At 44.6% G+C, this 20,657-nt stretch overlaps 12 non-coding genes across 12 annotated transcripts; 7 read left to right on the top strand and 5 right to left on the bottom strand.

Moving 5' to 3' along the window:
- Positions 1-8,506: 8,506 nt before the first annotated feature.
- Positions 8,507-8,631, bottom strand: Trnay-gua. Its single transcript has 2 exons — positions 8,595-8,631; positions 8,507-8,542 (listed from the first exon to the last, which is right to left on the bottom strand). It is a non-coding gene; the product is annotated as a tRNA-Tyr (tRNA).
- Positions 8,632-8,891: 260 nt separating this feature from the next.
- Positions 8,892-9,033, bottom strand: Trnay-gua. The gene is made up of 2 exons: positions 8,997-9,033; positions 8,892-8,927 (listed from the first exon to the last, which is right to left on the bottom strand). It is a non-coding gene; the product is annotated as a tRNA-Tyr (tRNA).
- Positions 9,034-9,114: 81 nt separating this feature from the next.
- Positions 9,115-9,255, bottom strand: Trnay-gua. The gene is made up of 2 exons: positions 9,219-9,255; positions 9,115-9,150 (listed from the first exon to the last, which is right to left on the bottom strand). It is a non-coding gene; the product is annotated as a tRNA-Tyr (tRNA).
- Positions 9,256-9,507: 252 nt separating this feature from the next.
- Trnay-gua lies at positions 9,508-9,650 on the bottom strand. The gene is made up of 2 exons: positions 9,614-9,650; positions 9,508-9,543 (listed from the first exon to the last, which is right to left on the bottom strand). It is a non-coding gene; the product is annotated as a tRNA-Tyr (tRNA).
- Positions 9,651-9,897: 247 nt separating this feature from the next.
- Positions 9,898-10,052, bottom strand: Trnay-gua. Its single transcript has 2 exons — positions 10,016-10,052; positions 9,898-9,933 (listed from the first exon to the last, which is right to left on the bottom strand). It is a non-coding gene; the product is annotated as a tRNA-Tyr (tRNA).
- A 4,205-nt stretch (positions 10,053-14,257) lies between these two features.
- Positions 14,258-14,398, top strand: Trnay-gua. Its single transcript has 2 exons — positions 14,258-14,294; positions 14,363-14,398. It is a non-coding gene; the product is annotated as a tRNA-Tyr (tRNA).
- Positions 14,399-14,479: 81 nt separating this feature from the next.
- Positions 14,480-14,621, top strand: Trnay-gua. Its single transcript has 2 exons — positions 14,480-14,516; positions 14,586-14,621. It is a non-coding gene; the product is annotated as a tRNA-Tyr (tRNA).
- Positions 14,622-14,890: 269 nt separating this feature from the next.
- Trnay-gua lies at positions 14,891-15,016 on the top strand. The gene is made up of 2 exons: positions 14,891-14,927; positions 14,981-15,016. It is a non-coding gene; the product is annotated as a tRNA-Tyr (tRNA).
- A 294-nt stretch (positions 15,017-15,310) lies between these two features.
- Trnay-gua lies at positions 15,311-15,452 on the top strand. The gene is made up of 2 exons: positions 15,311-15,347; positions 15,417-15,452. It is a non-coding gene; the product is annotated as a tRNA-Tyr (tRNA).
- Positions 15,453-15,708: 256 nt separating this feature from the next.
- Trnay-gua lies at positions 15,709-15,838 on the top strand. Its single transcript has 2 exons — positions 15,709-15,745; positions 15,803-15,838. It is a non-coding gene; the product is annotated as a tRNA-Tyr (tRNA).
- Positions 15,839-19,878: 4,040 nt separating this feature from the next.
- Positions 19,879-20,004, top strand: Trnay-gua. Its single transcript has 2 exons — positions 19,879-19,915; positions 19,969-20,004. It is a non-coding gene; the product is annotated as a tRNA-Tyr (tRNA).
- A 247-nt stretch (positions 20,005-20,251) lies between these two features.
- Positions 20,252-20,394, top strand: Trnay-gua. Its single transcript has 2 exons — positions 20,252-20,288; positions 20,359-20,394. It is a non-coding gene; the product is annotated as a tRNA-Tyr (tRNA).
- Positions 20,395-20,657: the final 263 nt, after the last annotated feature.

Here is a 20,657-nt window from a genome sequence, read left to right on the forward strand (position 1 = left end):
GCGGCATGGCCCAACGGGAATCGATTGGGATGTAGAGAATAGATAAAATATGAAGCGCTTGGTGCTGCCGTAGTAGGTCCCAGCGCCATTAGGATGTGCATTGTTGTCACAAGGCCAGTCACGGGCACTCAATCATCCCACCAAGCCGATGTCATGCGTGCGTGTGCGTCCGCGGAACGCGCCAAGTGAACATATGGAAAAAAGGGATAGATTCCAGTACGTGACGACGTAGTTGGCGCGCACGCTGCAATCGCGCGTGTGTGTGCATTTCCTGGGGTTGAAACACTTTGCTGCTGTCGCCCCATGGCTCGGGAAATTGCTCGAGCGGAGAGATTTTTGCAGCCCATCATATGTCACGGAAGCGACGTTTTGTGGCAAGCGTCAAAATCGATCATATCAATTATGAAGTGCCGACTCATCTCATTCCCGGGGTTTTCACCGCTCGCCCGACTGATTGGCAATCGACAGATCCATCGATTGTGCGTGCTGATTGGGCCTGATGGGAAAATGATTCATCACCGACGGTAACCGTTTCCGGGTTGGAAGTTTAGGAAGCAGAAGAAGCAAAAGCCCCCTTACGAAAGGATTCTGTCGAAAAGACCCCTTTTCGGTGCCGAGATTCGTTCCAGTCGCAAGGACAACACACAGCAAGTTGTAAATGCGTTTGGAATGGCATGTTCCGCGTGTTGTACTTTTGATTAAAATCGGTGTCCCGAAGTGGAAAAGAGTTCTATTCGTCCTAAAAGGGAAATGACAAAAATTGTTACCGATACGCTTCTTGATTCATGATATGTTGTTGGCTTTTACATTTGCATTCATGAAACCATTCCCCTGTACGTGGGGGAAGCTCGGATCATTTCCCCGAACCAAACAGGGTTGAGCTTAATTCCCTCAACATGAACGATTAACTGCATCGGAGAAGCAGCAGTAGGAGAAAAAAACAGGAACACCATAAAGGCGCCTCTTTTATCTTCTGTTTGCACCACTTCAATTAATTGGTGGAACGGAAAAGCATACGAATGTTGGACATGGTTTGTGGTGTATGCTGCGCCACTACCTTCAATTAATCTACTTCCGCCGCGGACACAGCTCTGTATCCCCCCTTCTAGAGTGAATGATAATTTACATGTTGATTTTCGTGCTTTCGTTTGCCACAGCTCTGCTTCAATTAATGATGCGTCCAGCTGGGACGTTCCCAAAGGAGGCGGTGAAAGTAATTAATGATTAACTTTTTGTTTTTTTTTTTTTTTGGTCGAAATTCATGGACTGTGTGAGTTGATTAATTGCTTGCAGCGAAGGTGACATCTTTATCTTTTTTGGCCTTCAATTTTTAATTATTTTACTGTTAATAATAAGATCTTCTTTTTTAGTTTTTTTCTTTTTTGTAGAGATTACTTGAAAATGTTCCAGGCTTTTCTCCACCTTAGAAGACCTCTCAGCAACGTTCAGGAGACTAAGGAATGATTCGCTAGATTAGGGATTGATTTCTACTGTTTCCCAATCCAAGTAGGTGCATGTCTCAGCATATCATACACAGTGACAGTGACGGCGTGTTATTTTCGCACACTGAGCACTTTCCCATACCCAGCCGGACGACGGCTCGTGTGACCAACGTTCCTGTCATATTCCCGTGCGACCACCGGTGTAAACTGGATCATCATCAATCGGTTCTGAGCCAAATAATTGCAGCGCAATTGCAAGGGGTCCGTATCAAAAGCACACAATCTGCGCACGGAAAGAAGCAAAGCGAAAAGTGCATAATTTCCCGTCCTTGCTCCCTTCTTCCTCCCCTAGCATGTGCGCGCATCCTGTGTCCCTTCAATCTGTATGCGCCTTAACCTTTCGTTTCACACGTTGGATGTAAACAGACAAAAAAAAACGGGACCGATAAGCCACCAAGAATTTTTCCCACCGGAAAAGTTTTCCTATGGGAACACGCGCTAACTGGGATTTTCTCGTGCGAACTAATCCCGCCGTCACTCGCTGTTTACGGAAATGTAAAGAAGAAGGTTTTTAATCGCGCAAAAAGGGGGTGACCGCTGTCTCTGTGTCCCGCAGTCCCGGAGGTGTGAGAGTGAGTTTAGTGTGATCGAAGAAATGGCTCACTTCCGTGTCGTTGTGTTGTGTGTGTGTGCATACATTAGAACAAGTGAGAACGCGTGTAAAAGTCATCAAAGCAACCATAGAAGCGCCAACGGGCCTTCCCACCCCTTTTACACACGCTCACGTGTGAAGTGGTTTGAGCGTTTTTTTTCGGGAAAAGTAAACACGAAAAGCGATAATTCGAGCCGTAAATGGGCGTGTGTGTGAGTGCGCGAGAGAGAATGATTACAGCCGAGTTTATTGTGGTTGATCGCGTGTGTGAGAAAAAAAGGAAGGAATTCGGCTTGAGTGATCCAGTGACGCAGCAGAACAAGTAGTGGCGGCGGTGGCGTCGGGGCCCAACCACTTGGGGGGCGTGTAATCATCCGTCGGGGGATTGGGTGTGTGTGTGTTAATATCACTTTCATTCTTGCTTTTTACACACACGCGTGGCCAACCCCTCCGCGGACGATATGGCGCCCCCAGAGCCACACGCAATCAGCGGGCGAGCCCTCGGAAAAGCGTGAGTGAGCGAGCGAGCGAGCGAGTTGTTGGAGTTTGGTGTGATTGTGGTTTGGTGAATTGTAAGTGAAGATCGCGCAAAGAACAACAAGTGCCTACTACGAAAAAGGGAAGTCGCCGCCACCGACGGATCGTTCACGTGGGATTCATTCGCCGTTCCCGGGTGAGTAGCCGTGGGAGAGTTCGATTCGGTGGGAATGTTCTTCTGCCCACCCCGACACACAGCTACCTTCCCTCCATTTAAATGCTCTTGCTTCGCTCGTTTGTGGTGTTGGTTTTTTGTTGTTGTTATTGCTACGTTGCCTCTTCGTGTGGGAAATTAGAGAAAATTAGAGAACGCATACAACAAGATACGGAGGAGGGGGATAGTTAAAGAGTGGCAGGAGGAGGAGGAGGAAAGAGACTCGTATTGTTGCATCGTTATCAGATATGGCGGCTCTAGACGGTGGGAAGCTCATTGACACGGTGTAAAGTACGACCGGTGCGGTAAAAGCAACTATTTGTGGCATTTAAAATGATCCTAACGTCCGACGGTGGGAAGTGAGGCGGCCGGCCTCTTTGATATTTTGGGAAGGAAGGTGAATTTCCGCGAACCTGATCGGTGGAACGTTCCCAAATGGCAGGGCCAAAGAATGTTGAGCATTTAGATTGATTTGGACAACTGGTGGTGGTGGGATGGGATTGCGTTGGAATTGGAAGGGCTAACAGGCAATATAGAAGTGGAATTTTCGGTAGAATGTTTGATTAATGTTGTGAAGAGAGAGAATCTCAAGGTTAGGCTTTAACTTTCGACTGTGAGATGACATTCAAACAACAGGTCGAAAACGAGCCATTTAATCCAATATTAATGTAACGATAGGTCCTAAGCTCCCTGCTTAACCTAACGTCATAATAGTTTGCATAGTTTCCAGCCATGATGGAGTGAACCTTTTTTTGTGTGCCTAACAGTTTCCCATGCAATCATGGGGGAAAAACATCCGAACTAAAAATCCCTATCATCAGCCCAGTACAAGGCAGGTTGATGAGTCGATTAATTGCTCTTCCCACAAACTGTTGGCAACAGAGTTGTTCCCCTTACTGTTTTTTTGTGTTGCTTGCTTGCTTGCTTACTGTTGCTTTTGGGTGCTATCGGTAATAACACACTGGTGCACTGTTTAATCGTTTGCAAATCATCATAAAAGTAGATATTCGATTACGCGTGAGAAGAGCAGGGGGAGAGAGAAAAAGCAGTCGTAAGGGCCATTTAAATACTGTCCCTAAAAATTCAGAAGCGAAAAAAAGGCAAAGGGAGCGATGGAAGGTAACACGATGCACTCGCACACGATCCTGTCCAAAAACCCAAGGGGTGTGGAATGGTGAGACATGCAATTTAATGTACGTTCCCCGTACGTGTTTGTCTCCCTAGCAGTCCCAATTCTCTTCCTCGATGAGGAGGGGTGCAGCACACAAAGTCCTTAGAGAAGTCGCATCAGAAGTCCGTCCAGTAGTTCCCCTCATGATGCTCGGGAACGTGCCGGATTTGTTAATGCCGTCCTCCCTCGAAAACCATGGGATAGTTGCGTTTTCCGTTCTCTCAATCCCACGATCCACCCAGCGACCGCGGTGTGACCGGGTTTCGATGAATTCGGATTTTCCCGTGTACCATCGTTCGTTCGTGTTCCCGGCGCCGGCCGATCGCTTTCCCCCCCAACCCCCCCACCCCGACAGGCGTTATAAATCGGAAACTCAATTTTCTCATCGGCAAAACCCGTCATAAACCATGAAGAAGAGGGAAAACAGAAGAATTTAGAGCTTGGTTCCCATGTGTGAGTGCGTAGGAAGTGCTAAAGAACGCTCTCTTCCTCCTTCCTTCCCTTCGTTACTAAAACTGCTTGAAAGTGCGCTAATTATGCGCTTTATCATCTCGTATATGATGTGTGTGTGTGGTTCTTTTGGTCACTTTCGATGCCTGGGAAAGTGTTTGTGCCAATGGAGACAGAATGCCGTCTCGCGTTTTATGCATCGCTGACTTTAGGGGAAGGAAACGCGCTCCTAGAGCACTGAGGGCACGCAGTCGGACGCAGCCCCCCACACACACACGCATAACGTTTTTATGGGACTTGAGACGACTTCTGTGTATGTTTCTGTTTTTTGTTTTGCTCTTGCTGTCTGTCCCTGCTATCGTCGAAGTTCTGTGTTGTGTGGTTTGCGATTCGAATCGAAATTCCAAATGCTCTGTGTGTTTGTGTGTGACAGTGAGCTCTTTCCCTAAGGGTTCTTTTGCTCACTTCTTTTCTCCCCCTTGTAGTTGGCCCCTTCTTCTCGCCTTGTTGCCTTTCGGAAGTATCATCGTACCGGCGTGCGCGCTTTCGCTTTCCAGGCACACCCGTAGGAAGATCGTCGTCGTCGCACGGGTTCTCTTCCCGCGAGACAGTTGGTTTTCAGTGATTCCCATGGCCATCGTGGCGTGTGACTGGGAAGCGATTTTTCTACGCGACGCTTCTTGGTGCGAGAAATGTCTATGAGCCCGAGCACCACACACACACACACACACTCTCATGTGGGCTGTTGACGGGTGTTTATGGAGTGGTTGCTCTTAACCACAATTGTCCCCGTGCCTATCTGTCGGATGTGGTGGTCTCTGCGTTTGTTTCTTCAGTTGAGTGCTCGTATGCTTATAGCAAAGGACCCAGAGAGAAGCTTGTCTAGGAGAGAGGAGCATGGATGGATGGTAGATTTAATCAGTGTCGTCTATTGTCAGCTGGAATCGAATCATTCCATCACATGTGTGCACAGTAATTCAAATTTGGGAAGTTCTTCATTGTTTCAATAGCACTTCATTCCATTGATAAGACGCAGGAAGTCATCTTTACTGTAAAGTGAGTCTTGAAAAGTGAGGGAAGAGAATTAACTGATTTAGATCTTTAACTGACTTAGAATAGAATACAGATCCTATTCCTAACAAACCAGGAAGTTGTTAGATTTGTTTCGTGCAATGATTTTAGTCACTCAATTAACGGCTTTGATTCATTGGAGTTGAATTGTTACCCTGCAGACTCTCTCATTCGCTTTCCCACTAACGAGGTTCGGCAAGGTTAGAAGACCCGGAACAAAACCCGCTAGTTACCGATTGTTCTGCGTCATTGGAAGATCATTAGCACGGTTCACTCCTATGTTATGTTGGCCGTTTTATCGAACGTTGCGATTGCGAAAATCATCCCTTTGAAACCCTACAATTCGTGCTTTGTGTGTTTCTGATGTCACAAGTTCGTTTTTGTCCTGTGCTATTTGACCTCATAACTCCATCAACTCCATACACGCACACACACAATAGGAAGCGCACAGAGAGAGGGTGGGTCTCAACAAGTTCCCAATTAACGTCCAGCTGTGGACCAATTTTGCCTTTTTCTTTTAAAATCACATTGAAATGCAGGACTATCGGCCGGTTGATTTTGCTCGATTGTCTTTTACACTTTTTGTGCTTGACCATCTGCCCCAGGAGGGTGGGATTGCGTGAACATAAAGATGTCACCCACTCCCACTGCAGGCTCTATCGCCTTACTGGACCATACTGGACAGTACTTAACTGTTGTTGTTGTTGTTTTTGCAAATCCTTCAACTAGCTTCACAGCTACTGACTATAAGCTGACCAAGCCATAACATTTTAAAATCGCCAATGCATTCCCATTATTTTCCATCCCTTTTAACTCCCTCCCTCATTGACGAACATTTGCACAAGGGCAGTAATGTTTTCTTTTATCACCGTGAACACGTGAACTGTAGCGGTTATGATTATTTTCAATTAAACCATCCCGGTAATTTAAAATCATTAATACGCGAACCCTCGGAACACGGAAACTGACTGCAAATATCAAACATCGGGTTTCCCATAGATGTCAATTTGAACCAAAAAAAGCAGCCGTTTTCCCGTGCCTGCCATTCAGATTAGTCACGCTCTTTTTATGGTAGTTCACACACACAAACACACTGGCGTTGATGATGAGAACAGGAGAGCCTACTTTGGTGTGGAGATGTGTTGAAGACTCGCGCGACATGTTGACATTCGCTTCTGCTCTCGAGCACATGTTTGAAGATTCGCTACGGCATCATACCGCAATGTAGGAAGAGTAGGCGCTGTCGGCAAAAAAAAACGAAGTCAAGTGGCTCTACTGCGCTGGCCTGGCCTGGCCCATTGTGTAGAGCCCGTGCGGGGCGGGGGGTGGTGTCCATTACTAAATGTAGTTTCGGTGTTTCTGTGCCGGCGTTGGGCGAGTAATTTTAAAATATTGCACGCCTATCACGCACAATAATGCCACTTTATCAATTTCACGGACACAGCATGGTTTAGGTGTGATTACTCTGACCCTTCGGTGGTGCTTTAAATTGGATTCCCATGTGCACATTGTCAGATTGGATGCTCTTTTTTTGCACAGAATGATTTTTGGGGCGTAAAATAGGAGGAACGAATTCTGAGAACACTTTAACAGCAAAAGCTTTTAAAGTACTGAAAATCATTACATTGCTTGGGAACTTGGGTATGCAATGTTGTCCCTCTACTGTTACGACTTTTCAAAGGTTTTGGGTGTTTTGAATTTATGATATTTCCTAATCTGCCACATGGCTTCATACCCACGACCACCACACAAGCCATAATAATGTTGGACCATTGGTCAATCGGATGTGCGGGGAAATTTGGGTTTCGTTTGATTAGCTGTATCCGATTCCCTAACGGCTCTCTCTCTCGCTCTCTCCCTCTCTTGTGCCCGCGTTCCGAACCAATCAACATCCCATTCAAATGAGTTACGATTGCAAATATTTTGGATCGTAAATAATTTTAAGCTACACTTGAAGGTCCCAATCCCGCCACAATCATAAATCCCCGGCCAGCTCATAAACAGGAGGCTCGCTTGCACTGCTCGCTTAGCTAAAATTCAAACCGGGTCATAAGAAAACGGTCAGCCTTTAGGAGAATGCCTATCCCTGAGGTGAGCCTTGTAATTAGTTGTTTCCCTTTTCGAATGGAAATTGAAAATTGATCATTATGTGAACTTTCCTCGCCCCACGTGTGACCTTCAGCATTGACAGACGATTAATCGGGGCCGTTCGCTGGATTTAATGAATTTCATTGTGGGATTGCACTGGCTGCGCTTTGATCGATCATACTCTGGCTGGCGGGCTGGCTGTATAGTCACATGCGATATAGCATTGGGATGTGTTCCCTGAGGGCGGATGTTTAAACAATCGAATCCTTCCGACAGGCACACTTTCGATGTCGTGATAGAGTGGCTTGTCCTGCCCCTAACATTCGCGGAGAGAGCGGGCGGAAGTTGTAACTTTAATTAACATTCACTTGCTGATGTTCTCTCCGGCGGTTTTTAATGTGCCCTGGAAAATGGTTCATCACCATTGCCAAAGGGAGGGAACGATTGTGTACGTGCCCACGCGTGTGTGCGAAGGGAAACGGAATTGAATTCGACAATCATGTTCACTTGGCTCTATGTGTGCACCGCCTTTATCTATTCTTCCATTATTCTAACCTTCCTCTTGGGGGCAGAAATTATTTGTCGCACGTGACCTGTGCGCGTGTGGCTCGTTGTTAGGTGATTTTGAATGTTGCTTTTCAATTTTATTACTTTTCCGGCTACAACACACGCGCACACGCACGGTTCGATTGTCCGACCAGGCGTTACTTTGCATATGGAAACGTACATTATTGTTGTTTTAATTACGTACGTTCGCTTGAAGGGTGGATTAAAGTAAAAATAATATTCATCAATTGTGTTACGTTTTGCTGGTGTGCATTGCAGTTTGTTTCATTTTTTGCGCATGGAACGATAAATGTGATGCGTGGACAAAAATGTAGCTTATCGTATGGCATTGATATCGCAACTGTTCAAACAACAAGAAAAAAACTGTTCAAACTTCCTTCGAACCGGATTTGAACCAGTGACCTATGGATTTCTACAATGATCGGAGTTTTGATCACACGATCGCACTACTCCTAACTTTCGCTACAGTCCACCGCTCTACCAACTGAGCTATCGAAGGCTTCGAGGCTTGTTTTCGAAAGTTGCAAACAAATATGGACAGAAAACGTTCATTTTTTCCACCTCCAGTTGCTGAAAAGTAGAGTGAAACGTGCTCAAGAGATAGTAGCGCAACGCATGGCCACTTCCACCAGTACCTGACGATCAGTTGCTCACAGTGGGGCGCACGCTTAATCGCGTGGCAATGGTTTAGACAATTCAAGCAAAATAAAACATTTGATAGGACCTACTGCAAGCAAAATAATCTTCACAACAACTTGATCCTTCGAACCGGATTTGAACCAGTGACCTATGGATTTCTATTCACAGGTGATCATCAGATGCACTTTGAGATGCATTGTAACAGATGATCTACCCTCAACCTCGCTACAGTCCACCGCTCTACCAACTGAGCTATCGAAGGTGTTGAACAAGCTTAAATGTACATCACAGTTCAAACATAGAAGCAATTAAAAGTTGTCAAAATGCATACAAAAAATCGTCATCCTTCGAACCGGATTTGAACCAGTGACCTATGGATTTCTTTTACAACTCTTGGAGGTTTGGATCAAGTGCATTTTGACTTGAAAGCAACCCTCCGAATTTTCTCTACAGTCCACCGCTCTACCAACTGAGCTATCGAAGGCTTCGAGGCTTGTTTTCGAAAGTTGTCGATAAAAACCAACACAAAACACTCACTTTGCTACCTCTAGTTTGTGATTATTACTCAAAAGTAGAGTGAAACGTACTCAAGAGACGCGTGACCACTTCTACCGTTACCTGGCAATCAAGAGCGCACAGTGGGGAGGCTTAATCGCGAGTCAATTGCTCTGTAAAGTCGAGCAAAACAAAACATTTGATAGGAGCTACTGCAAGCAAAATAATCTCTCAAATTGGCTCCTTCGAACCGGATTTGAACCAGTGACCTATGGATTTCTATTCATAGGGTGATCATCAGATGCACTTTGAGATGCATTGTAACAGATGATCGACCCCCAAACTCGCTACAGTCCACCGCTCTACCAACTGAGCTATCGAAGGATGAGTAGTCACAAATATAGTTGTCGAGATGATGTTTAACTGAGATGTATTCCATTTTTTGCAGGAAATATTCATTCAATATGAGATTGGATAATATTGTAGCTCTTGAGCAGTTCACTTAAAAGAAGCATTAAGGATGTTTTAATTAATCCACCTTTTAAGAAAAATCTTGAATGCAAATTGAATACTTTAAAAATAGCATTTGATTTCTGTGGAATGTTTGTGGTAAAAAAATAGATGTCTACGATCCTTCGAACCGGATTTGAACCAGTGACCTATGGATTTCTATTGTTTGAAAGTGATAAGCTCAATGCAACTTTGTAATGATTACATTATCTCTACCAAATCACTTCGCTTCAAATTTTCTACAGTCCACCGCTCTACCAACTGAGCTATCGAAGGCGATGGAAATGTGGTTGGTCTATTGGTTTCATAAAGCTTGGCGGTGGGAATGTTTTACCGACAAGACCCACCACCCACCGTTACCAACCGCAAGCCGTATAAATCGTGTGCGACGCAAGTGACGTGGAGCGAAAGTAAGTCATTGCACCGGTTTAAGGCACACCCGCTTTCTGCTCGCAATCGGAGTGTGAGTTGGGGGGGGAGCCTGCTCCAGCGGTTTCAGTTTGTTTACAACAGAAAGTAAGCAATCAGCTGGTGAGTGACCGCCATTTGTTGTTGCTACAGCGCTTTTGCTTGGGAGTGGTGGAGTGCGCAAACGTTGCTGTTGTTGTGCTGTGGTGGGGTAGATCATGGAAGTAAGCAAGGCCCTTATCAAGCTAGGCGTGCAATCTATAGAGAGTGGAGAGAAAGAGAGTAAATCTGTAAAGCAATGTTATTAACAAACTGAGCAGTTAAGCTGTATGAGGCAACTATGAGCTCATAAAGAGAAGTTCCATTTTTGCTTGATATATGCATTTTTGATGCTAAAATAGTGTTGGTAATAAAAAGTTAGGGTAGTATAATAAAAAAAAACTGTTTCAACAATCAATCTCTCTCCTTCGAACCGGATTTGAACCAGTGACCTATGGATTACTTGTGAGCTGGGCATGTCTTCTCTCCACTAAGCAGAAGAGTAGAGGTCAATGGGTAGATTGTGTATTGAATTATACATCTATATTTGAAGAGGCGGCGTATCTTCATTGAAGCGAGAATGGGGTTTGAAGCTCTACTGTGTGGTCAGTGGTGGGGGGAAGGGTGGACTCAGGGGGGTCCCGCCGCCATCCTAGCGTGAACATTTCTATCACGCAGTGGCGTGAACAATTCTATCACGCAGTGTTGTGAGAAGACTGCCTTTGCCATCAACTACAGTCCACCGCTCTACCAACTGAGCTATCGAAGGATCGTTACGTGATGCATCTTCTTTGATGGTTTTGTGTGGAACAGTGCGCAACGAGAGAACAAACGCAACTCATCGCGCACCTAGGGAGGGCGAGTTGTGCATTTTTTTTCTTAATGAAAAATAATACCAACTTGACGTACGATGGTTCAGGTTGTTATTGGATTCTTTTTTATTGTATTTTTCTCGCTTCTCAAATCTTGAAACCCTCCTCACATATTTGTAAAAAAGAACTCTCCCCCCTGTGTAGCACAAAACACACCACCGGGGGATGTTGTGTTGTTCTCGCGAGGAAGCTTTCAACTTCTTGATCGCGTGGCGGTCACGTGTCGCATTTTCCGGGAGTTAAGTCGTTAGCAAAGCGATTCTTCAGCATGCGCTTCAGCATTTGAGCAATGAGTTTTCATTTTCATAAAAAAAGACGAACCCCCTCGGAAACGGAACCACCATCTCGTCCTTTTGCCGTTTCTGGTGCCTTACTTTGAACAAGAAGTGATACAACATTTTCCAAGCGCAACACTCAGCAGTTTGAGGTAAAATTATTAAATCGCGCAGGGAGGGGGGTTTGGTGTAGCGTAAAAAATGCTTAATTATTTCCACTTTGTACGACCGGCCCAGCGGTGGTCTGCTGGGTTTTTTAGGATCTTGGTGCATCAGGACGCACTTAATATGTGCTAAGCCGTGAGGTTGGTTCTTTTGCTTAGAAAGTCTTAGGGAATAGGGGCAATAAATAAAACAGGAGGTGGGAATTACGATTTTACGATTTCGCCACGTTTTGTTTAGTGCAAAGCAAATGTGCTCTTATTGTGCTCAGATTAACGATAGTTTATTGGTGAAGTTTACAGTTGCAATAGGGATGAATATTGGAAACTGTAGAAGAAGTAGTAGCGTTAAATTAGATCATTTTTCCCCCTTTTGTTTCTTGTTGTTGTACACGTACGAGGAGAATGATGGAAAGTTCTTAATAAAGAGAGAAAAAAAATGATTGTTCTCGCCTTTCTCGTGAGATTGCTCGCAGGACTACTTCCTGTTTGGCTGGCACATCATGTGATCATCATTAATTCCTTTTCCTCTGCTTGTCCTCCACTTTTCCCCTTTTTATCTCTTTCTCTCTCTCTCTCTCTCTCTCTCTCTCTCTCTCTCTCTGTGTCTTTGTCCAATCTGCCAGAAAGTAAATAATAGTCCCCGAATGCACTGACGCAGGAAATGGCGTTTTTTAAGTGGCGTAATGCGCGCACCATTTTTTAAGATTGACTCCCGGTTTTATGCCACCATGCTGCTGCTGCTGCTCTCCTTCTCCTCCCCTCTTACCACCTTCTCATTGTATTACGATGTTGCAAAATCGAGCACGCAGCACCAAAAACGGGTTCTCTTCCTGTGCCTGCCGTGTCGCACGTTTCGATCACGGCAAGAAGACACCACAAAATGATACGCGCGCGCTGATGAATTGCGTTTTGTGAATGAAACACATGCTGCATGCCCGATTCCGTCGTTCTGCTGCCACTCCAATGTTGTGGGGAGAACGTTGTCGGACAGGGGGGGGGGGGGGACTTTCATTCATTTATTTCTCATGCTGGCGCACCGAGAATGTACGCCGTTGGACAAAACTTGTCTCTCGATTGATTGACGGGTTTTACGTTCAGTGCACCCCCGGGCCCCAGTCAGTGCGTGTGTGTGTGTGTGTTGTCGTCAGGTGTTGTCGTAATCGAGAATACACCGAAAAAGTGCGTGAGAAAACGTGATTCTGTCCACTTGTTTCGTATCGGGTGCACCTGTGATGGTGGATGTTGTTGTCGTTTTTTTGTCCGCTGGAAGGAAAAGGAAGAGGAGAAGCCCCTTAGGTGACCTTGATAAAACGGCAACACCATGGACAGAACATAATTTATACTTACCATTTTGGGTAGCAAGAAGAGATAGAGCAATAAAGTGAGAAGAAGAGAGGGAGAGTTTATATGCTTCGGTGACGCATTTAAATTTAATCACCTCTATTCGGGAAGGCTCCACTTGGGCTTGATATCTGAGACGAGAAGGAGAAGAACCGAGTAACTGTGAGAGTGAGTTTTCCCACACGGCGTTTTGTTTTCTTACCCGGCAATTGAGGAAACCGGTAGCAAAGTGCAAGATAAGAGAGTGCAAAAAAAGAAATGGTTCGGTTGATCGTTGGGCTCGGTTTGGGCGCTTCCTGTGTCCGTTGATTACATACAGAGAGGACGGTTTTGGGAAAGGGTTATGATAGCGTAACGGAGCTACTACACTTCTGGATGGAGGGGACAGGAAATGGAAATAAACGTGTGGCTGACACAAATGATACGCTTTATTAGCGGGTTGGTGCAATTGGGCAACAATTGCATCAAACTCTCCACTTTCCCGGCGATACACGGATTCCAGGGCTTTAGTGTGAATGAGAACGTGAAGTGATTGTTGAGAGTGAGAGAGAGAGAGAGAGCTTTAAAGGACGATGCTGTTATTTTTGTTGTAGCCTTTCAAAATAATTGTAATTAATGTTATGTTCTTTAGAACTCGAGGCAGCGCGCCATACAACCCAAAGAGGAAGTTTTGTTCTCGTTTCTCCTTCTTCATAAAGCAAATGAATTAACGGCCTGGGAGACTGATTGGAGTGAGCATTGTTGGTGTTGTTTCGAAATTAAATTACGCATTGCTGCTGCTGCTGCTTCTCCTTGTGGTCCTGATTTTTATGTTCGATTGGACGATCCTTTTTTGTATTTCTTCTTTAATGAGCAGCAAGTACCTGAACTGCTGTATGTGTGTGTGTGTGTGTGTGTGTGTGTGTGTGTGTGTGTGTGTGATATCGAATGCTCCCCACCACACCGGCAAGAACATGGGAAAAATGGGATGATTAAAATTGATTTCACTCGAACCAAATTGGGCGGAAACTTACAAGCACAAATCGAGTGTACGTTTGCGTTCGAGTGTAGAGTGGAATTGCAGGAGCAGAAGGGCGAAAAAATGCGCGAGCTTGCATTTATTGTGTCGGTTCCCATGATATCCCAGCCTGCCACAGACAGCAAATGGTGTGATTAAGGTAGAGGAATTAATTTAAAAAATCATGTCCTTTACCGAGCGACTAACAAATTGGCTGACGCAACGAACGGTTTAATGTGAACTGTTCTTTATGATTTGGTGTGCTACTGTTCGATGTGTGTCTGCAGTGAACAATAAATGCAGTTTTCCTTTTACGTTTTGCTTCGTGTTTTTGGTGAAGTTTGCCTAACATCTCCGATGATCGATGCATCTTCGGCAATCAATACCTTCGATAGCTCAGTTGGTAGAGCGGTGGACTGTAGAGAAAATTCGGAGGGTTGCTTTCAAGTCGTTCAAAAACTTGATCAAACCTCCAAGAGTTGTAAAAGAAATCCATAGGTCACTGGTTCAAATCCGGTTCGAAGGATGCCGATTTTTTGTATGGATTTTGACATCTTTTGATTGCTTGTATGTTTGAACTCTGATGCACATTTCTGCTTTTTCAACACCTTCGATAGCTCAGTTGGTAGAGCGGTGGACTGTAGCGAGGTTGAGGGTCGATCATCTGTTACAATGCATCTCAAAGTGCATCTGATGATCGCCTGTGCATAGAAATCCATAGGTCACTGGTTCAAATCCGGTTCGAAGGAGCAAGTTTGGAAGATTATTATTTTGCTTGCAGTAGGTCCTATCAAATGTTTTATTTTGCTTGAATTGTCTAAGCCATTGCCACGCGATTAAGCGTGCGCCCCACCGTGCGTTTTTGATCGTCAGGTACTGGTGGAAGTGGCCACGCGTTGCGCTACTATCTCTTGAGCACGTTTCACTCTACTTTTCAGCAACAATCACATACTGGAGGTGGAAAGGTAAGTGTTATCTGTCTGTTTTTCAGTGCACCTTTCGAAAACAAGCCTCGAAGCCTTCGATAGCTCAGTTGGTAGAGCGGTGGACTGTAGCGAAAGTTAGGAGAAGTACGATCATGTGATCAAAACTCCAAATCATTGTAGAAATCCATAGGTCACTGGTTCAAATCCGGTTCGAAGGAGTGTGAAAACCATTTTTTTAATGGAAATAATTTACTTAATTCAATTATTTAGTTTCATAGATAATCCTGGATAAGGTGGAAAGAACATGTCGTCACGTATCGCAAGTAAACGAAGATGAAAGAAAGAGCTGTCATAGGAAAACATCCTCCAGTATCGTTGGTTATTCCCACGTTAATAATTCTAACAATAACGTGAATGATTGTTAGGATAACTCAGTCGTCAAACTCATCTATAAATTTTGTCGTCTTTTCAACAAAAACCTATTTTCGACAATTACATTGATGTCTACACATCCTTCGATAGCTCAGTTGGTAGAGCGGTGGACTGTAGCGAGTTTTAGCGTCGATCATCAGTTCCAAAGCATCTCAAAGTGCATCTGATGATCACCTGTTAGTAGAAATCCATAGGTCACTGGTTCAAATCCGGTTCGAAGGAGCAAGTTTGGGAGATTATTTTGCTTGCAGTAGCTCCTATCAAATGTTGTGTTTTACTCGACTTTACTGAGCAATTGACCCACGATTAAGCCTCCCCACTGTGCGCTCTTGATCGCCAGGTAACGGTGGAAGTGGCCACGCGTCGCGCTACTATCTCTTGTCCACGTTTCACTCTATTTTTGAGTATGAAATGGAGGTGGAAAAGTGAACGTTTTCTGTCTGTATTTCTTTGCAACTGAGGAAAACAAGCCTCGACGCCTTCGATAGCTCAGTTGGTAGAGCGGTGGACTGTAGAGAAAGTTTGGAGTGTGAGCGCTCAAGAAGTGATCAAACCTCCAAATCATTGTAGAAATCCATAGGTCACTGGTTCAAATCCGGTTCGAAGGATCAATATGCTTTTTTCTTTAAAGCTTGAACAGTTTTCCTCTTTTCCGCTGTGCACTGTTGTTTAAGTGCATTATGGATGATGAATATACATGGTATACTCTCATATCCTTTTTCCTCTCCTACCTTGAGTGTGTACGGTCATTCACATACCCTTTCAATCCAAGGTTAATGGTAATTTAGTTTAATCGAACAAACCCATTGAATCGTGTCCCTGAGCACTGGTATCATCGATGTCGAGTCGAGATGATTTTCATCCCCAGAAACACAAAAGAACGAACGTCACGAAGAAGAAGATGGTTACGATCGACGTGGACACAGACATGCGAATCGTTCAAGCAAACAAGAACTGAGATTGATTAGTGCACATTGTTTCAATCGACTGTCGTCGTCCGTCTGATGTGATGTATGTGAGTTCCTTATGAGGACGTGTTGGGGAAATGAAATGTCCACAATTGCAACTGTCCAGGGCATTAGATGATGTCCGATAAGTTAGGAAGAGGAAATCAATTTAAAAGCATTTTGTCTTGCCCGGGGCTCATTCAATGTGCGAATATAACCTTTTGTATTTAGTTTGAATCGATTGTGAATGACGATGTTTGTACTTTCACAATTAAATGTGAATTATTCCAACGGGGAATAGGGACTGAATTTTTGTGCATTTCTATCACTAATTGGAAGTGGTAACATTGGATACAAATATTGTCCTCATACAACAAACCATGTATTGCCGATGTTCATTTACTATCCTTCAGAAACGCGCCTCGTTTTGTTACAAATAATCCACAAAACATGGCCTATGACAAGCTTGCTAACCCTAAAGCATGTTCGCTCGCTCGTCAGAACACGTCCTGCCTGCCAGCACGAGTCTCCTCCCACTGCGTAAAATCCTCCGCAAACAGAAACCCTGACGGCCACCATCTTCTTCCTTCGTTGGCTGTACGTGTGTGTGTGAGTGCGTATCCTTAATCCATCGAGTCCTTTTTGAAACGGAGAACCCCTGCGGAGATAATTGGAAATTGTACTCCGCAAGCACCACGGAATAGTCAGTGCACAGGCACACTCACACACACTCGGGCGGTCCTTCGTCTTGTTCGCCTGTCCTCCATCTCTGGGCCTGTGAAATGCTCCCTAGAAACCGATCTTTTATAAAAACCGTCTAAACGACAAAAGCGACCATCGTTCGGTCGTCCGCCGCCGTCACTCATCAGTCATCTTTGGCTGCACGACGACCCTTCAATGTGGACTCTAACCCACCCAACCCAACCCAACTCCATCTCCCACCCCGAAATAATAGATCCCCGTGCTGTCTGCAAATCCAACGCAATTAGAGTCGCGCTCATATTCGGTCCACTTTGGAATCGGTTTGGTCACGTGTCGGCACTCCTTCTTTCCTTCCTTCGTCTCCTCGTGTCCTCAGGATACCGTTTCTTCTTTCCATCTTTCACGTCCTCCTCGAACCTTCGAGTCTCGGTACCCTTCAAGAGGAATTGGAACACAGCACAACTTGAAGCAGCAGTTGCTTCCAGCAGCAGTTTTTTGTTTGCTTCCGCCAATCGAGTCAGCGGATTATGCACTTTGTTGTTTCGCTCCGATTCCTGTTTGGCCTATCCCCGCAAGTCGGCCACCCGGCTAGGTAAGGGTTGTATTTTATTTCCCTTCCTTTTGCCGCCTCTCGAGCGAAGGTTTGTTCATAAATCACCACAAGGGAGACGCGCAGTTTGAGCGTCCATTTTATTTTATTTTCGTGCGTGCAACATGAAAGTAAGCAGCAACAACGAAGGCAGACGGCGACGACGTCATGGTGTGGCGGGTTGTGCGGGTCAGGTTGTTTGAGGAGGGTAATGCAATTATGGCTTGTTTATGTTGATTATGTTTCACGTTTTGCAGATCTTGTGCATCTCTTGGCTGTGGAGCATTCAAAACTTTTATCCTCTCCAAAAGGGAGTATCGATTTACAGTTGTGCGGTGCACATTGGTGGGGGTTTCCGTATCAAAAAGAAGGATGAAAAAAGGGCCCGAGGCAAGGAGTTGAGGCGTTGTTGCTTTCTTTGTGCTGATAGAAGAAACTTTAATACACTGCAAACACTGTTTTCGTTTTACTTTTTTTCATCCATTTCCCGTAACCGTTTTCTCTGCGTTATTACTGACCAACCCAAAATGACAATGACACATTTGGCTATCAAAACAGGACAAAAAGGAGGAACTCTGTGGATACTACTTGCTGGCTGGAAAGACGATGTTGTTGTTCTCGTGGGAAAGAAAGCATGTTTATGGCACAGGAAGCGATCGTGATCATAATGCGCTGAGGGATAATTTCTTACTCCGTTTTTTTCGTCTACTTTGTCGATAATGGGGTTTTTGGGGGGATTTTAGTTTTTGTACCGAATCGTCCTCGGCTCGAGGTAATCTCTCTGTTGGTCGCGATTTAGCAGCAAGCAATCGCACACACAGCCAGGCAGGCAGGCAGTGTGAAAGCCATGAGCGCCCGGAAGAGAAAGCGACTATCGACTCATTTACAGCTATCTCAGGAGTGGTTGATGGTGGGACAGCAGCAGCAGCAGCGGCAGCTCTGTTTCCTGTTCGTCCTTGCGAATACGTGTGCAATCCAAAGAGGAAGACAGACAATTAGCACGAGAAGCTACACAATTATCTCCGCTTCGTTCGCTGCTCAATCTGTTTTTCCTGCGCTGCTTGTACATTGCTTTATACATTTTCTGCCAATTGGTGGTGGATTTTAGCTTTGGAAATGGTACTTTAATACGAATAATGAAGGTTGATGATTTTTGTGGTGTGGAAGGACTGGACTGCCAAGTCCGAAGGTTTGGAGCGCGACTTTTGATATGAAGGAGTTAAGCAAGCACACAGCATTGATGAATGATTGGGAATTTGGGGATCGCTCGCTCCGATCAATCAATCCAAACGAGATACGGCATTCGATCCGGCTCAAAGGGCCGACATTGGTGGTTTTAATTCATTTTTATTCATGATTTAATGTTTTTAAACATTCGTTTACTTAGTGGAGCGATCTTAATCTTTAAAAATTGAATGGGAGACCAAGCGCATGCTCTCCCACCCCATTCCATTTGCTTCTTTTACTTTCACTTTTTATTTATAGCAACAAACAGCAACCGCTGCTCCGAGACGTTGGTGGTGAATTCCCTCTCCTATTGGTTTTGCTCTCTTTCTCTGCTATTGTTTTGTGGAGGCACGTTCCAGTTCGGTAGGGCTTTTTATTGGTGCAGCTATAGGTGAGCTTTCGAAGCCTTCGATAGCTCAGTTGGTAGAGCGGTGGACTGTAGAAGTTGTTTCAGCGCCGCGCGTTTGAGTAGTTGTGTTTACGGGTGTGTTGAGGTTTGTTGTGTTGAGTCAGTAGTCAGTGCGAGAAAGCTTTGTGTTGTAATTGCAAACAATGCACACTTTCACTCCTCCTACTGTCTCAATGCAAAGTTTCTCAGCTCTCCACCAACACACGCTCAGCAGCATGTGTGTTTCAGTAATCCATAGGTCACTGGTTCAAATCCGGTTCGAAGGAATGGTGAGAAGATCTTTTTTTATGTTATCATTTTAAAATTTAATGCTACGAATTATTACGAATTGCGTCAAAGTGTACAATCAATGTTTCCAATAATGTTTAAATGTTTTTGTTTAATCCATACTAGAGTGTACCATGCTCTTTGTTCAGTTAAACTCATTTTGCGGTGGACTGTAGAAAGTTTAAGTAGTTGGTCAACTTAGAAATGTGCATCTGACGATCACCTGCATCCAATAGAAATCCATAGGTCACTGGTTCAAATCCGGTTCGAAGGAAGATTATTTTGCTTGCATTCCTCCTATCAATTGTTTTGTTTTACTCGTTTTTCCTCCGATTAAGCCTCCCCACTATGCGCTTTTGATCTTCAGGTACCGGTGGAAGTGGCCACGCGTTACTATCTCTTGAGTGCGTTTCACTCTACTTTTGAGTAATAATTACCGACTGGAGGTGGAAAAATGAACGTTTTCTGTCGGTATTTATTTGCAACTTTCGAAAACAAGCCTCGAAGCCTTCGATAGCTCAGTTGGTAGAGCGGTGGACTGTAGCGAAAGTTAGGAGAAGTACGATCATGTGATCAAAACTCCAAATCATTGTAGAAATCCATAGGTCACTGGTTCAAATCCGGTTCGAAGGAGTGTGGAACCATTTTTTTTACAGCATATAGTTTGATATCAATCCTGGATCTGATGGAAAAGGTTCATCTGTCACAGATCGAAAGTAGACGAAGCTGAAAGGCGGTAATCATGAACTTAATATTCTATAAAAGGGATGAATATTGTCACCTTAATTATTCATTAATCGCAATGAAATTAGAAGTTCAAAGAGAATTGAATGCATCTCAACAAAACGTCTTTTCGACAATTACATTGCTGTTTACTCATCCTTCGATAGCTCAGTTGGTAGAGCGGTGGACTGTAGCGAGGTTGAGGGTCTATCATCTGTTACAATGCATCTCAAAGTGCATTTGATGATCACCCTGTGAATAGAAATCCATAGGTCACTGGTTCAAATCCGGTTCGAAGGAGTGTAGAATCGCTTTTTGCTGCGTCAATTATTTCAAAAGACAGTTTTTTATTGGCGTACTCAGCAACAACATATCCTGAGGGCCATATTAAGCTCCCATCGAAAAGTGTGTGAAAATGGTGTTCCATTCGTCTAAGGAAGGTGATAATTTTTGTCAATATTGCAATTTGATCGAACTCGTTTCCGACCAGCCACGATCATTACTCCAGTTGCATTTTCCCTTTCCTTCAGTGCAAACGCGCAGCGCGCCAGGAACGCGATCGC

Source organism: Anopheles arabiensis, chromosome 2 (assembly GCF_016920715.1).
Source record: "Anopheles arabiensis isolate DONGOLA chromosome 2, AaraD3, whole genome shotgun sequence".
Classification (NCBI taxonomy): Eukaryota; Metazoa; Arthropoda; class Insecta; order Diptera; family Culicidae; genus Anopheles; species Anopheles arabiensis.